A 16,179-nucleotide genomic window follows, 5' to 3' on the forward strand; every position below is an offset into this window, starting at 1 on the left:
TAAGACAGCCACTTCACAAGTCCCTGTGAGATCATGCCGCCACCAACCGGAGGCATTAGCATTCCGTCGTCTGGTGGGGGGTGATGTAATTGAAAAGTGTGGTGCAGCCTACAGATCTAGTCGTACAGCTCTGCTCTCCGGGGTAATTGCAGCAAAGACACCTAGCACAAAGTCATGGATCTACTCAAATACGAACATATTGTACTGTGTGCTATGCAGCAGCTCTTTCCAATACTAAGCTATATCTTCCTACTGTCTACATACAACAGAGATTATCATTATTGTTTACTAATAAATAAAAATGATTTTGTCATTTCTTCACCCTCATGTTGACTTTCTTTCATCTTTGGAACACAATTTTGAGAAATGTCCATATAATGGAAGTCAATGGGGTCCATTCTTGATTGGTTACCGACATTCTTCAAAATATCTTCTTTGTGTTCTACAGAAGAAAATAAGTCAGTTTGGAATGACATGAGGATGACAGGGTTTTCATTTTTAAATGAACTATCCCTTTAAGAAAACTAACCATGGTTTTACTATAGTACATGCGTAGTAAGCATGTTTCTGGCAGATTGATTAGCATTTGTAATACCATAGTTTTCCTATAAATACGAAGGTGAAACTGTAAGAGCACAGTAAATTTGTGACTACCACATAGTCACCATCACTTTGTACAACAAAATTGACCCTTCATTTACAGGAGAGTTAGCTACAGTAGACTTTAACAGTTTGACTTTAGCATGTTGCTAAGCTAATGTCAAGACAAGTATAAACACACACCACACATAAAAACTGAATAAATTAGAGTGAACTATATGATATTAATACTTTAAAAAGTATGGAACAATAGTTAGTGAAATATAATTTTAGCCAAAAAAACACCAGAACCAAGCTTGTCACAGTGTATTCTGGGATCGATTTAAATGATAAATTCAATGCATTTTATATTCTAGCTAAATTAAGTACCTTATAAGCAGCATAATTGTGTAATTAACCCACCTATTGAAGCATCTCAAGTTAAAACGACCCACTAGGCATCTCACCGGGTTAGCAGTTATGCTAATGCTGCTACACAAAGGCCATACATATGCACATGCAGTCTATATGCCTGAAGGCTGTATGTCACAAATCTATTATTTAAAAGACTTCATCGTGTGTTTGGGACTCTCCTGTTCTGTTGTCAGAGGGCATGATGGGATTGAGAGATCTCTGGTCTCCATGCCTGCAATCTTAATGTTGCCCCAGGCAGCATCCTTCAGCCGAGACTGACACATGCCTACAGTACACCATGAGTGAGACCCTTTGCTGCGCCACCTCAGACTCCCTGTGCTATTAATTATCTAGGGCCGATGACAGCACACTGGACAAACATGATCGATATATCGGCACAGAGTGACACCTCCAACAGTGCAGAGCGTAAACGCATTTTAAGCTAAATCTCACCAGTTTACAGTAAAAAGGGTAAAAATAGCAGGGAATTACTGAGGGATGTGAAGAGCCAGAAGTAATTACCACTAATTTTGCTCATATTTACAGTAAGGGATTTGGATAAATGTAGAAACCTTAATATTAAATTTGGCATGAAATGGAAGTTGCGTAGGTCTTTTCATTGGACCCCTAAGATGAGACGTAATGTCATGCAGAGAAGAACTATTATTTGGGGGGGAAGTTCAATTCAATTCAATTCAATTCAAAGCAGTTCTATAGAATTAAATGTGATTCAATTAATTTCAATGCGATTCAATCAAATTCAATTCAATGCGATTCAATTCATTTCGATGCGATTCGATTCGATTTGATTCGATTAATATAATTTCACTTGGTTTCATTTCAACTCCATTTAAATCTATTTAATTTATGACAATGTTGCATTGTAAAAAAACTGTTTTACATCAAAAATAAATCAGAAACCACATAATTATTACATTTTTTGAATACATACAGAGAAGAATACAATATATGGTAGTACTGCAATAATATAAAACTTTTCCAATGACTAAAGGACACGTAATCACATAACATGATACATGGCAGGTATATTAAAGGGGTCATATGGCACGAACACACGTTTTTCTGTGTCTTTGGTGTGTTATAAGTTGCCCATGCATGTATTATTAGACACGTAAAATTGCAAAAATTAATGTGTCGGAACACAAGATGCATTCTATCTAAAAGAGAATGCTCACCCAGACCTGCCTGAAACGCCTCGTGTAACCACACCCCCACAAATCTATGTCAGTTCTTGGTAAGATTTGACTAAGACCGCACAAATGTATACGTAAGTAAGGTGGTAATCTGTCAGTACAATTGCTTTGGAACCTGATGTTCCAAATATGGTAAGAGGCGTTACATTTCCGTCACACGCTTGCAGTATTCGACAAATCACTACACACTGGTTAAATGGCCAATCATAGCACACCTCGCTTTTCAGAGTGATGAGCTTTGTCAAAAATCTGTGCAGTTCAGAGAGGCGGGGCAAAGAGGAGATACAAACATGCATGGTATGTGGAAAATACAGCGTTTTTGAACTTTAAACCGCGTATACACATTGCATTAGATCTAAAACAAACAATAATATTTGTTTTAGCCGTGTCATTTGACCCCTTTAAACCAAGTTAATATTTTCAATGACAGATTATGAGGGCACATTAATGAAAAATAATGGATAGCATGAATAAATCATATATAATAAACACTGCAATATTACATAAAAATATTAATTATCTTTTTTAACTTCATGGTGACTTTAGAGTTTCAGTGAATAACTCACCCTGCCACCTTTGTGATCCGGACATGAATGTTAACTCACATAATGTGGCTTGGTGAGAAAAGGCCTGCATGTACAATTCGGTCATCACAGGTAACAGAAGGAAGCTGCCAGGGATGCAGCATGTGTAGCAACAACCTAGCAACATATCCAAAACAGCCTTTTTTACATTTACATTTTCTTATGAAAAAGAAAAGTCTAGACCAGACTAAATTTGCACTACTATAGCGAAATCATCCCATCTTACTGGCTCACTGTGAGACAGCTGGGGGTGATATCTCTTCACATCAGTGGGTTTGGTTTAAAATGATAAAGGTATCTGATCTTAAGCCAAACAGAGGCAGTAGCACATGTAGAGGAGGTCATTAAAATGCACAGGAATCAGGCCGGTCACTTCGCTTGTCATTGACAAATAGCTTCCCACATGCCGATTCCATCTTTGTGTTTGTTAGAGCAGCTGTACACAGATCCATTACAAAGACAGCTAAATATGCATGTTTAAAGCCTTCATCTTCCTTTCATCATCGCAGGCTCAAAAGCAAAGCTCTGATTCAAACACACACACAGAAGATTAAAAAAGCCTTTTCCGTTTCAAAAACACATTCAGATGTTCCCCACTGGTCAACATCATTCTTGAGAAATGGTTAATCGCCAAATTCATTTTGGTGTCTCAGTTCCAGTTTTTAACTTTACTTCTGGGCTTCTTCACACTGTCTGCGAGGTTCAGACGCAATAAACAAGCTCCCAGTAGACGTACAGTGCAATCAAACCACATCAAGAAACAGCAGGCCAAAAAAAACGTGTCATTTCCTGGTTTCTGATGAGACCGCACTTATGTGTACTTACGCTTAAACATGCTCCGATTCTAAAGGTCATCTGACGTCGGGCTGATATGCGGGGAGGAGGCATTTTCCAGCTAAGTGGGCCATGTAATTACCATAATTTTCATAATATTACTTGTTTTTAAAGCGCCAGCTCCGGGAGGAACTTCTGCTCCGTGAGACACTGATGGACTCGGCAGACGTACGGCAGTCGCGCTAACCTCTTCTTACGCCTGAAGGACGAATTCATAGATAATTGCTGATGGCTTTCTCTGCTCTTTCTGTATTCATGCTTCTCTTGCCATTACGATTTTCATGAGAAGAAATGCAACGGTCATAAGAGGCAACTAAAGAAGGGGGCACGATCGGATGTCTGAGAGAGTTGATCGATAAACACTGGAGCGCAACACTGTTTGCACGGAGGCCAGATGGAGAGAGATGTTGAAACCTCATACGGGCTGAAATCATGTTCCGAGCCACCAGGGACACATCGTGTTTATCTGTGAGGGCAGGGAGTGGTGGGGGCTTCGGCTTTCCTGGCAATCCTCGCCCATTACTGACTCACAGAGGAACCTGTCTGCCAAGACCTTAAACGCTGCAATACATCTCAGCAATATTTGCGCAGAGATGTGTTCAGCATTTAATTCCAGTGTTAATCAATTGCTTTTCATCAACAAACAAATGAGTCTGTCACTGTCACGAATGAGCAACAGGGGAAAAATGAACGACTTTCCGTGTTTTCAATTAAATTACACGTTTTTTTATTAAAAGACTGACTAATCGTGGTGTTGTTTCATTTTTTCTATTAGAGAGTGAGCGAACTTCAATCGCTCGCTCTCTCTCTAATAGGTGGAATTCAGCTTGGCTTGAGTCAATAAACGTGATAAAGTTTTACATTTAAAGGTGCCATGAATTAAAACCACAATTCTAACCCAAGCTTTTGTTATATAAGAGGGAATCGTATTCACTCGAACATCATGTAAGTGTCAGAACTGAAAACGCCCTTGTTACTGAGATTACAACTGTTATTGACAACAGGCCCAGCGAACGGCAGGTTCTGAAATGCACCTATCTATGATAGGTTGAACACCGCCTCCACAGAAAGAATATCAACGACTACTTCTCTAGCCCCGCCCACTGGTTCGCGCATGACAGAACTGAAGTAACACAAGAGGCGCGGAACCAGATAGAGCGAGCAAGCAATAAACAAACATGCCGTTAAAGATAGCTAAATATTGTGCCATCCCTGGTTGTGGAAGAACACAGTCGCTGCATAACCTTCCTTCGGATTCTGATATTTGGAATGCGTGGTTAAAGTTTATTTTTAAAGATGTTCCAGCTCACATGGGAAAAACACGTTGGATCGTTTCATTTCTCCGAGGATTACTTCGTGAACAAGGCACAGGTCGACGCTGGATTTGCGGAGAGACAAAAATTAAAAAGCAGTGCTGTGCCGTCAATATTGAATCTAATAGGAATGGCACAGCAATCTATGTAAGTAAAACATTTTTGTACCATGTGTCACTATTGATTTGTTAGAGATCGCTTGATATGCCCACGGGATTAAGTTAGTATTACCTGTGGACCTGTAACGTTAGTCACTAGTCATTTGTAATAATTGCAGAGGTTGTCTGTTGTCTGCGAATTGGTGGGCTCATATATAATTTTTCAAGGTTTTATCCACCGTTTGCGAATAATGGAGGCTGTTTTGAAGTGTTTTGGTATTATTTCGGGTGCTGGGTGATATCCATAAATTACCGGGAGTCTCCCGTTTGTTTATTTATCATGGAAACTCTCGTAACATTTGAGACCCGCGATGACCGCGGTGATCACGGGTCTCAAATGCTGACAGGTACGGTCATATATCATTAAACGCAATACAACTATAGGCTATACAAACTATACGCAAAGCCTTGCCATCACATCCGGGAAATCAGTCAGTAAATTTGAGTAAAATCATCCCGTGCGAATGCGTCACATGAAATACTGATGTGGGGAGGTAATTTATAAATCACACGAGGTCCCCAGATAATGCTAATCTCGTATGAATGGTGCTAATGTGTAACCTAACGTTACGTCTCTAACCAAATTCACAGAAGGCTCCAACTAAGTTTACTACGAAACTGCTATCCAATCATAGCAGTGGGCGTTTACTTCCAAGTCTCCATGGCGCAACGCTCATTCAAACCGAGCATTTGTAGAGCCGGCCTCAAAACCCGGGTAGAAAATAGCCTATTACTTATTGATTTTGATGTTTTTGAATGTAAAAAACACACGAACTACATAAGTAGACCTCATACTACAGTATAAAACAATAAACAAGCCCAGTTCATCACACCTTTAAGTAACCAACAAGGGTGATGTTTATTAAGAGCCAAAGAGAGGAAACAGCCAGTCGTGTCTAATATTTCAGCTTAGACGTTGCTTTTTTATCATTTACATTTCAGTTGTTTCATTTAATTTTGTTTCAGATTTTACCGGGGTCGGGTCTGAGAGGGCTAAGTAAAATCTCACCCCCAGATTTTCCTTGGGCCCTTCCGAAAATATCCAGTTGACCATTCAAAATAAATAAATACTTCCTATTACTTTTATCTATTAAACCAAGATCTGTTAATTTAATCACAAAAAAATCTAAAAATTATGCATGCATCAACTATAATTATATATTGTTGCCCAACCAGAATGTCTCATTGCCCACCCAATTGAGCCAGCCTAGTATCAGGCCTAAATGTATCTTATGACTTTACAGTAAGAGTACAGGGCTATTGCATGAATGTGAGAAGCACATGTCAGATAATTCAGTTTTAGAAGAACTGAAATTTTCAATGTAATGTTTGACTCGCCAGACTTTCCTGTCTTTTTCAGATCTGAGCACAGTTTGTGACACTGTTGAGATCTTTTCCAAAACCCTTCAAGCACACATGAGAAAAATCTAAGAAGCAACACACTTTATCAACCATCTCTAATTAATATCTGTAGCATCTAAGAGAGATACGTGAGATATTAAAAAGAACCCATCTGTAATGCTGTGCACAAAGTTAGCTGTGTGACATAACTGGAACACTCAAGTCACAATCAACTGCTGTACACACTGCAAATCACTCGCTCGCACTGTAGACTGTTTTGTTGACTATAACGGGAACGTTTTATTGTATCGCTGGTTCTCAGTGTTGATGGGGTGTTATAGAGTGATTCACTGAACCAGTATCAGAGCCTCTGCATGGTCGGGGCCCGGGCTCTCCATCTTATTTATACGGACGCTTCAAGTAAGAGAATATGCATAGGTTCACACCTGCTATTACTCTGCCTGAGAGGCCTCTAAAACGAACTTCAAATACACACTTCAAATATACACTTTCAAAGGAAAGCAGGTTTATTTAAAGGGGTCATATGACAGGGCTAAAACGAATATTATCGTTTGTTTTAGATGGAATGCAATGTGTATACACTATTTAAGGTTAAAAACGCTGTATTTTCCACATACCGTGCATGTTTGCATCTCCTCTTTGCCCCGCCTTTTTGAAACGTGCAGATTTTTTACAAAGCTCATCGCTGTGAAAAGCGAGGTGTGCTATGATTGGCCAGGTAACCAGTGCGTAGTGATTGGTCGAATACTGCGTGACAGAAATGTAACGCCTCTTACCATATTCGGAACATCATGCTCCCAAGCACTTGTATTGACAGTTGATAAAATGTCATCGTACTCTCCTTATCAATTCAAGCACGAATCTGATCCGGAAAATGAAGATGATCAAGCCGATACATCAACTTTGCCAGCGCGATTTGATCAGGATGTAAAGGATTGGTAAGGTTTTTAAAAAAAAATTATGTCAAATAGTTAAAAACTATAGCTAACTGTTTTACCTTTTATATACGACGTTACAAAGATTTGCCATTAGTGATCAACCAGTGTTACGCCATGTCTCGCCATTATAAACACAACATTTGTTGCCTCTAGTTGGAACATAATTAATGATTATTAGGACTTATGTTGTCTTTTTCACGTTGCGCATGATAAATAAAATTTAACCATTCGTTTTTAGTTGTTTCATCTTTTGGAAGGGCAAACAAAGAGGCTTTCTTTTCACAACGAAACACACAGTGTCTATATGACATGGCTGCGGCAGCGACTATACAATGAGATTTACAAGTACGCCCACCTTACATATAGATTTGGGCAGTCTTAGTCAAGTCATACCACCAACTGATGTAGATTTGTGGGGATGTGGTTACACGAGGGGTTTCAGGCAGGTCTGGGTGAGCATTCTCTTTTAGATAGAATGCATCTTTTGTTCCGACACTTTCATTTTTGCAATTTTACTTGTCTAATACATGCATGAGCAACTTATAACACGCCAAAGACATAGAAAAACACGTATTCGCGCCATATGACCCCTTTAAATGATGCGATTTATAAGCAATCGTAAGTCGGTTTACTTTTTTTTTATGTTGTTCCAAACTGATTTGACTTTTAGGTTGTAAGTTATGGATTATAACAGCCTCAGTCACCATTTCCTTTCCCTTCTCGAAATTTTTAACAAATTTCACCAAAGAAAGGAGGTCATGCAGGTTTGGAACAACATGAGAGTGAGCAAACAACGACAACATTTTAATTTCTGGTGTGCTGTCCTTTTAACTTAAAGCTCTGAAAACAAGCCGCGTGAAGACGTATATCTGCTACCTATGTGAGAAAGGAAAGCTCAGCTGTGCTTGGTTAATCACAGTTAGAGATGGCTCTCTGGTGGGGAGATATATCTACATCCTGGTTGGTTGAAGGCTTACATTCTTCAGACAATAGAGACAACATCGGATGATCAAACGTCTGTTGGTTGACACTGATTAAAGCGAAATACTGAAGCTTTTCCACCAATGCCTTGGATTTCTTTGCACAGACTCACGTACCAAGAAAATAGATGCACATATGTTACAAGTGAAAGGGGAGTTTAAAAAGACCAAACAGAGCTGTTTCTCAGCTGTGAGTTGTATTGAGAGATCCAAAACAACTAGAGATGAAAACATATTCATTGAGTAAAATGAAAGAACTCTAATTGTTTTTAAAGAAATTAACTTTTCTGAAAAATTAAAAGCATGAACTCATGGGACAAATTCATGGGAATGATTGCCATTTGGTGTAGGGTTTACAGAACAGATTCTCTCTAAAAATTGTTCATACAGACTTGCATTAATACCAAGCAAAATGAAAATTTAAGTTGCACCTGACATCTCTATATAAATCCATCTCTTTTTGCCTACTTTGCACCAAATAACGCAACGCAATTTCACATTTTAAAAGTTCTTGAAACTTACATTCTTCAGAAAATGCTTCACATGCAATGCCTATAAAATATTGAGAAGCTTTCATCATAAACCTACAAGAAATATATATATATATATATATATATATATACATATATATATATATATATAATACATAATACTTTATCATCCTTTTCTAGGGCAGGTATGCGAAAGTGAGTCAGACAAACTTAAAAGTTCAAAGACACACTTCAACATCCGGCTCAGGAGATGAAAATACACATCACAACAACAACAACAGCCCACAATATACCTGCTGAGTGATCGCTGAAGATTTTTACAGGATCTAAGAGGGCAAAGGCACACCGCTCACCTATTAGTTTTTCATAACAGCGGCGCGAAAAACTAATTGCAGTTTGCTGTCGTGGCCCCTAAATGTATTCGGCGTTAATGTTGCATGCGTAGAGAGCAACAACTAATGACAACCAAAGCGAGCGCTGAAAAACACCCTGCAGTGTGGGCAGACGCACACCTTGCCACATTGTAGTCGGCTTCACGCGTAATGGAATTGATCAGTCTAAGCACACCTCCCATTATTCGCCCCAAATAAAAGGAATTAGGGATTGGGAGAAAGAGACCGGGTGCTCAAAAGCATTTCTTATGGGAAAAGATAAAACACAATTAATACAGAGAAAGGCAGATTTCGTATCGGACCCCTCATGAGCATGAATCCCAGCTGTCGCTTTAACTTCTGCAGGTGACATTTAACGAGGTTTAGAATTGTGAAAGAGTGGACAGTACCTGAAACCATGAGACTCCAAGTGACTCCATTAATTCAGTGCCTTTATTTAAAATTCATGCGCTGAGGAATGACAGATCTCTCAGCTGCCACTGTGACTCCTCGCCTTGGCACTCCTTTCCTTCCTGCTCCTATCAAAGTTTCTACAATATCAGATCCATGGCTCCATCCAGCCCGCTACTTATGCCAGAACCCTCTCAGTTTATCCCGCCGTACCTCATTCAGTAGAAACTCAAGTGGTTTGTGCATCTCGCATCATCACTCACTCACAAAACAGCACTGCGATGCAAATCACATTCACTTGAATAAAATGGTCCAGGGATCCTGTGCTAATGTACAGTCAGATAAAACATGCGAGTCTTACCTATGCTGATGCTTCCCGTTGACAGCCGGCGAGAGGGAGTGAGAGAACGTACACGGTTGAGAGAGAGGGGCGAGTGAAGCCGACACACAGGAGAGGGAGAAGATAGCGAGTGGCGATGTGACAGCGCACAGCTTACTGCTCTCTCTTCACCCGGAGTGCTTGAGTTTGTGGAGGTGGTCCTTCTCGCTCCTGTGACATCTGCTTCTCTCTTTAAACTCATTGGCTAAGAGGGATGATTCCTATTAAGCCAGCCCTGCTCCTCTCAAGTAACCCCCTCCCTTTGCAAACAATCGCTTCTATCTCTCTCTCTCATGCACACACACACAGTTTTTCTTTCATGTTCTTCTGCCCGTTTTCATCCGAGTCTCAGTTGCTCACTGTCATCTGGTTCGGTGGCACTCACATGGTGCTTCATCACTAAAGTGCAGCACTATTGTTTCATTACCTATGTTTTTCTCGCAGTAAGTATTTTATTTTTCACACACACTGCATACAGTATTTTCTATATAGTTCTTTCACAATGCCTTAAACTAATGTTCAACACGAATTGAACATCTGAACACAGATTTGCTCTCTTTCTTTTTGATCCTGACGATTCGCTTAATAGGACTAGGTGTTATAATCCCACTATTTCATCACAGTTAAATTGCCCAATAAGACATTTCCCACGCCTTATGCATGACAGGGGGAGCAGTCAAGAATATGAATAGAGGAAAGGAGGTTCGAGGTTTCACTGGGTTCGTCGGTAGGCATCCTCCCCGATATATGATTATAGAAATAAATAGCATGTTTACTTTTCATTTTTATTTTATTTATATTTAAGGAATCATCTTTGCTTTTGGAAAAAAAGGACACATGGCAGAAAATGAAAGGAGCTTTTTAAACTAAGTTTTTGAAATGACCAAGAGATGTGAAACGTTCTCAGTTTCTCCATTTTTATTTTGCAAAAGGAGCCTTTTTGAGGAGCTGTGCCATATTTGTGCCTTTAACATGGTAAGTTATTACATGAATTATCCATCACTTACAGCATTATCTATAAAGCACCAGATTCAAAACACGTTACCATTTACATATGGGCTGTATTGAGCTGGAGCAGAACTAACATCATATTTTTATTTTCAGGGCTCTATCGATTGGATATGCATTCAATTCATTGTACATTATGTGTCCATTAGTTTCCATGTACATTATATGCAAATAAGCAGCATTTGGGGGTCCTGTATATTTTGTCAAAAAGGGAGACCCATTGTTTTTGAAAAGTCCTAAATGGCTCAGTACCACCTCTAGATGTTTTTGATCAGTTGGTAGAGCATTGTGTTAGCAGCACAAAGGGTCAGAGTTTGCATTTCAAGGGTTATGGATGTGACAATTTCAGTCAAAACTTGAAATATAAATTCTCAAAGAATGTATTTATTACAAATATATTGAATTATCATTTTATAGCCAACATACTTTCGTGAAGAATTTCTGTGCATTAAAATGTACAAATCAGAAGCAATAACACCCAACAAAGTGAAGGGATGCCTCTTCAAAAAATATAAAATATTTTAATTTCATTTGCCCATTTATGAGGAATATGGACCGTTATGGATGTGACAATTCACTTACCTGACTATGTAAAACTATGCTTTAAACACAACACAACAGGACTTTACATGGATATTTAAGCCACAAAATATTGACATCTGACCTACTGTACTAGTATCAGTAAATTTGAGTTCCCTTTCTGTCGGTCTCTCAACGTTGTGTCGAACCGACAGATGGGGTTCGTCCCTGAGAACCAATCGCTTCCGACTACTTCGAAAAGGCCAATGAAAATTGGCAAATGAAATTTGCATGCCGGACTCTGCCCCGGACATCCGGGTATAAAAGGGAGACGGCTTGCATCATTCATTCACCTTTTGTTCTTCGGAGCCTTCGCTGATGAAGATCAACTCTTGCTACTTAGCAAAAATATCTACATTGCCGGTTCTACGACGTGGTGCAGCGGACTGTCCCTTCCTGCAGCGACTTCCCCTGGGCGTTTCGGCGGTTCGAGAGGTGTTAGAGTTGCAGACGGTGACTCACCGTCTGCGTTCTAAAAGAGCTAATTTCTCCAGCGTGGCATGTCCCGCTGTTCTCGTGGGTGCGGTGTCCTCATCGAGGAAGTGGACAAGCACGATGTCTGTGTCAGGTGTTTGGGGGTCCAACACGCTGAGGCAGCCTTCGTGGACTCATCTTGCCCGCACTGCGGGCAGATGGTCATAGAGACGTTGCGGTCACAGGTGGCTGTCTTCTCTCGAGAACCAGCCACCACCTCGCAGGCTTCCCGGGCTGTGACGAGATGGCTAAGGCCATTCCGTTCGCCAAGGCGAGCGGCGAGGGTGATATGGGGGTTTCTGCGAGCGCTAATCCGTCAGCCAAGTGCTCGCGGACCGCTCGCACCCCGTCTCGCTCGCCTCATCGTTCCCTAGCTGGCGGTGCCACACCGTCAGCGTCCTCCTTCACGCATTCGGACATGATGCGTGATGATGATGAGATGTCCATCGCAGCATCGGAGAGTGAATTGCTGGCATCCGATCTCGACGACTCTCTGCAGCTCCCCCCCAAGGGGGGACGAGCTCAGGAGGAAGCGGATGTCGAGATGTCGGCTATGCTTTCCCGGGCCGCCGTGTGCATTGGGTTAGAGTGCACTCCGGTGCCTCTCCCCCAGTGCTCACGGTTGGACACGTGGTTCTTGGGATCTGAGCGCGACACCAAGCCACGCCCAACCCCGGTTCCATTCTTCCCGGAAGTGCATGAGGAACTGACGAAGACGTGGTACGCCCCTTTCTCGGGGCGTACACGTCAAACCGGTTCCGTCGCACTCTCTTCCCTTGATGGTGGGGCGGCTAGGGGTTACGTCGACGTGCCCGAGGTGGAACGTGCAGTCGCGGTGCACCTGTGCCCGCAGGCGGTGTCCACCTGGAGAGGTCGACTTAAACTCCCTTCCAAGGCATGTAGGACCTCGGCATCGCTGGTGTCGAAGGCCTACACTGCCGCGGGCCAAGCTGCCTCCTCTCTCAACGCCATGGCCATCCTGCAGGTCCATCAGGCCAAGGCGTTGAAAGAGAGGGTAAGACCGACCCGGGGTTAATGCAGGAACTCCGCACCGCCACCGACCTCGCTCTAAGGGCGACCATGGTGACCGCGCGGGCCCTGGGTCGGGCGATGTCCACCATGGTGGTCCAGGAGAGGCATCTCTGGCTCAACCTTGCACAGATGAGCGACGCTGAGAAAGTCCGCTTTCTCGACGCGCCCATTGCGCAGAGTGGGCTGTTTGGTGACACTGTCGAGGACTTCGCTCAGCAGTTCTTGACAGTGAAGAAGCAGACGGAGGCGATCAGCCATATTCTACCCCGCCGGGACTCGGCCGCCCGTAGGCCTTCGAGTTCCCGTGCGGCCTCTGCTCCCCAGCAGCCCCGGCCCCCTTCGAAGCCAGCTCCGGTTCCAGCGCTCCCTACCCAGGCGGCACCCCGGAAAAGGGCGTCGAAGGGGAGACCACCACCCCGTCAGCAACCTTCGAGGAAGAAGCGACCCTGACGGGAAGACCCCAGGGAGGTTAACACCATCGGGCCCGTTTCCAGCCATATCATCGCTGGACGGTCGATCCGGGACGGTTCCTGCCCCGTTCCAACATCGTTCCCACGGGGGCCTAGCGCCCACTTTTTCAAAAAAAGAGTTTCCTATCTCCCTGGGTGTTCTTCACAGCCGCTCTCACCCTCTGTCAGACGGTGTTCGGCCACTCGACGTTGCGTCTTGGCGAGGCGCAACATCGAATGTATTTTGCAGCCCTCAGCACTCTCAAATCGACGGTGCAGGGACCTGTATCGCCAGGCAGGCAAACCAGCAGAACCAGTCTTCTTCCCGGGGGACCCCCGGCGAGAGACCCGCACTGCCAGCCATCGAACCACCCCCCGGTGGGTCGATGAAGCAGATCGTTCCCTTAGTCCCCCTGTCACGGTCCCTGGGAGCTTGGCTCGAGCTTCCCACACCGTCACGGTGGCTGAGAAGGACGATCCGTCTCAGCTACGCGATCCAGTTCGCCAGAAACTCGCCCAAGTTTCGGGGCATCCTCGCCACCTCGGTCAGTGACCGGGATGCTCCCGTACTACGGGGCGAGGTCGCCACCCTTCTGGCGAAGGGTGCGATCGAGTCCGTCCCCTTAGCCGAGATGTCCAAGGGGTTTTACAGCCCTGACTTCATCGTCCCCCAAAAAAGCGGGGGGGTGCACCCCATCCTAGATCTGCGTACCCTGAACAGACACCTGCACAAGCTGCCATTCAGAATGCTCACGCAGAAACGCATCCTGGCATCTGTCAGATGTCAGGATTGGTTCATGGCAATCGACCTGAAGGACACTTACTTTCATGTCTCGATTCTCCCTCGTCATCGCCCATTCCTACGGTTCGCTTTCTAGGGTCGGGCATATCAGTACAGAGTCCTCCCCTTCGAGTCTTTATGAAGATCGTGGAGGCCGCCCTCTCTCCCCTCAGGGAGAGTGGTGTGCGGGCACTCAACTATCTCGATGACTGGCTTATCTTGGCACACTCGCGAGATCTGTTGTGTGCACACAGGGACCTGGTGCTCCGGCATCTAGATCGATTGGGACTACAGGTCAACCGAGAGAAGAGCAAGCTCTCCCCCGTGCAGAGCATCCTCTATCTTGGTATGGAACTCAACTCTGTCACCATGACAGCGCGACTGTCCGCAGTACGCGCCCAGTCGGTGTTGAACTGCCTGGATCATTTCACGCAGTCAGCGGTTCCCCTGAAACTATTTCAGAGGCTCCTGGGACACATGGCATCCTCGGCGGCGGTGATACCCCTCGGGTTGATGCACATGAGGCCGCTTCAACACTGGCTCCTGAGTCGAGTTCCCTGGAGAGCGTGGCACACCGGCAGCAGGCAGATGGTGATTACGCCTCGCTGCCGACGCACCCTAACCCCGTGGTCTTCCATGGCCTTCCTTCGGGCAGGGGTACCCCTAGGGCAGGTTACGAGGCATGTCGTGGTGACAACAGATGCCTCCCTGCAGGGTTGGGGTGCAGTGTGCAACGGGCACGCAGTGTCGGGGCTTTGGACGGGCCCCCGCCTGCGCTGGCATATCAATTGCCTAGAGTTGTGGGCTGTGCTACTTGCACTGAAGAGGCTGCAGCCTCTCGTGCAGGGCAAGCACGTGCTGGTCCGGTCGGACAGCACTACTGCAGTAGCGTATATCAATCGTCAGGGTGGCGTTCGCTCTCTGCAGTTAACACGACTTGCCCGACGCCTCCTCCGGTGGAGTCAGCAGGTGACCCGCTCCCTGCGTGCCACGTATATCCCAGGCGACCTGAACCAGACAGCCGACGCGCTCTCTCGTCAGTCTACGCCTCGCGGAGAGTGGCGACTCCACCCCCGCGCAGTCCAGCTCATTTGGGTGCAGTTCGGGCAGGCCCAGGTAGACCTGTTTGCCTCCCTCGAAACCACCCATTGCCCGCTTTGGTACTCTCTGACCGAGGGACCCCTCGGCACGGATGCCCTAGCGCACAGCTGGCCGCGGGACAAGCGGAAGTACGCCTTCCCCCCAGTGAGCCTCATTGCACAGACCCTGTGCAAGGTCAGGGAAGAGGAGCATCAAGTGTTACTCGTTGCGCCACACTGGCCCAACCGGACTTGGTTCTCGGAGCTAATGCTCTTGACGACAGCTCCCCCCTGGCCGATTCCCCTGACGAAGGACCTGCTTTCCCAGGGGAAGGGCACGTTATGGCATCCCAGGCCAGACCTCTGGAACCTCCATGTCTGGCCCCTGGACGGGACGAGGAGATCCTGAGTGGTCTGCCCCCGGCGGTGGTAGCTACCATTTCTCAGGCTAGGGCACCTGCCACTAGGCGACTGTACGCCTACAAGTGGCGCCTCTTCTCGACCTGGTGTGCTTCTCGAGGAGAAGACCCACGGAGTTGTGCGATCGGGTCCGTGCTGTCCTTCCTACAAGAGAGACTCGAGACTAACCTCTCCCCCTCCACACTGAAAGTGTATGTAGCCGCCATTGCTGCTCATCACAACTCAGTTGCTGGAAAGTCTCTAGGGCAGCACGACCTGGTCATTAGATTCCTAAGGGGTGCGAGGAGGCGTAACCCGCCTCGTCCGCACTCCATACCCTCTTGGGACCT

The 16,179-nt window shown here is 44.9% G+C and overlaps 1 protein-coding gene across 1 annotated transcript in view; it reads right to left on the reverse strand.

Moving 5' to 3' along the window:
- thsd7ba (thrombospondin, type I, domain containing 7Ba) overlaps positions 1-10,178 on the reverse strand; it is a 301,508-nt gene extending 291,330 nt beyond the window's left edge. The window contains exon 1 of the mRNA XM_057335489.1: positions 10,011-10,178. The gene's annotated coding sequence lies outside the window, so the exon portion shown is untranslated. The remainder of the gene's footprint in view (positions 1-10,010) is intronic.
- Between the last annotated feature and the right edge of the window lie 6,001 nt (positions 10,179-16,179).

Source organism: Triplophysa rosa, linkage group LG6 (genome assembly GCF_024868665.1).
Source record: "Triplophysa rosa linkage group LG6, Trosa_1v2, whole genome shotgun sequence".
In the NCBI taxonomy this organism is placed as follows: Eukaryota; Metazoa; Chordata; class Actinopteri; order Cypriniformes; family Nemacheilidae; genus Triplophysa; species Triplophysa rosa.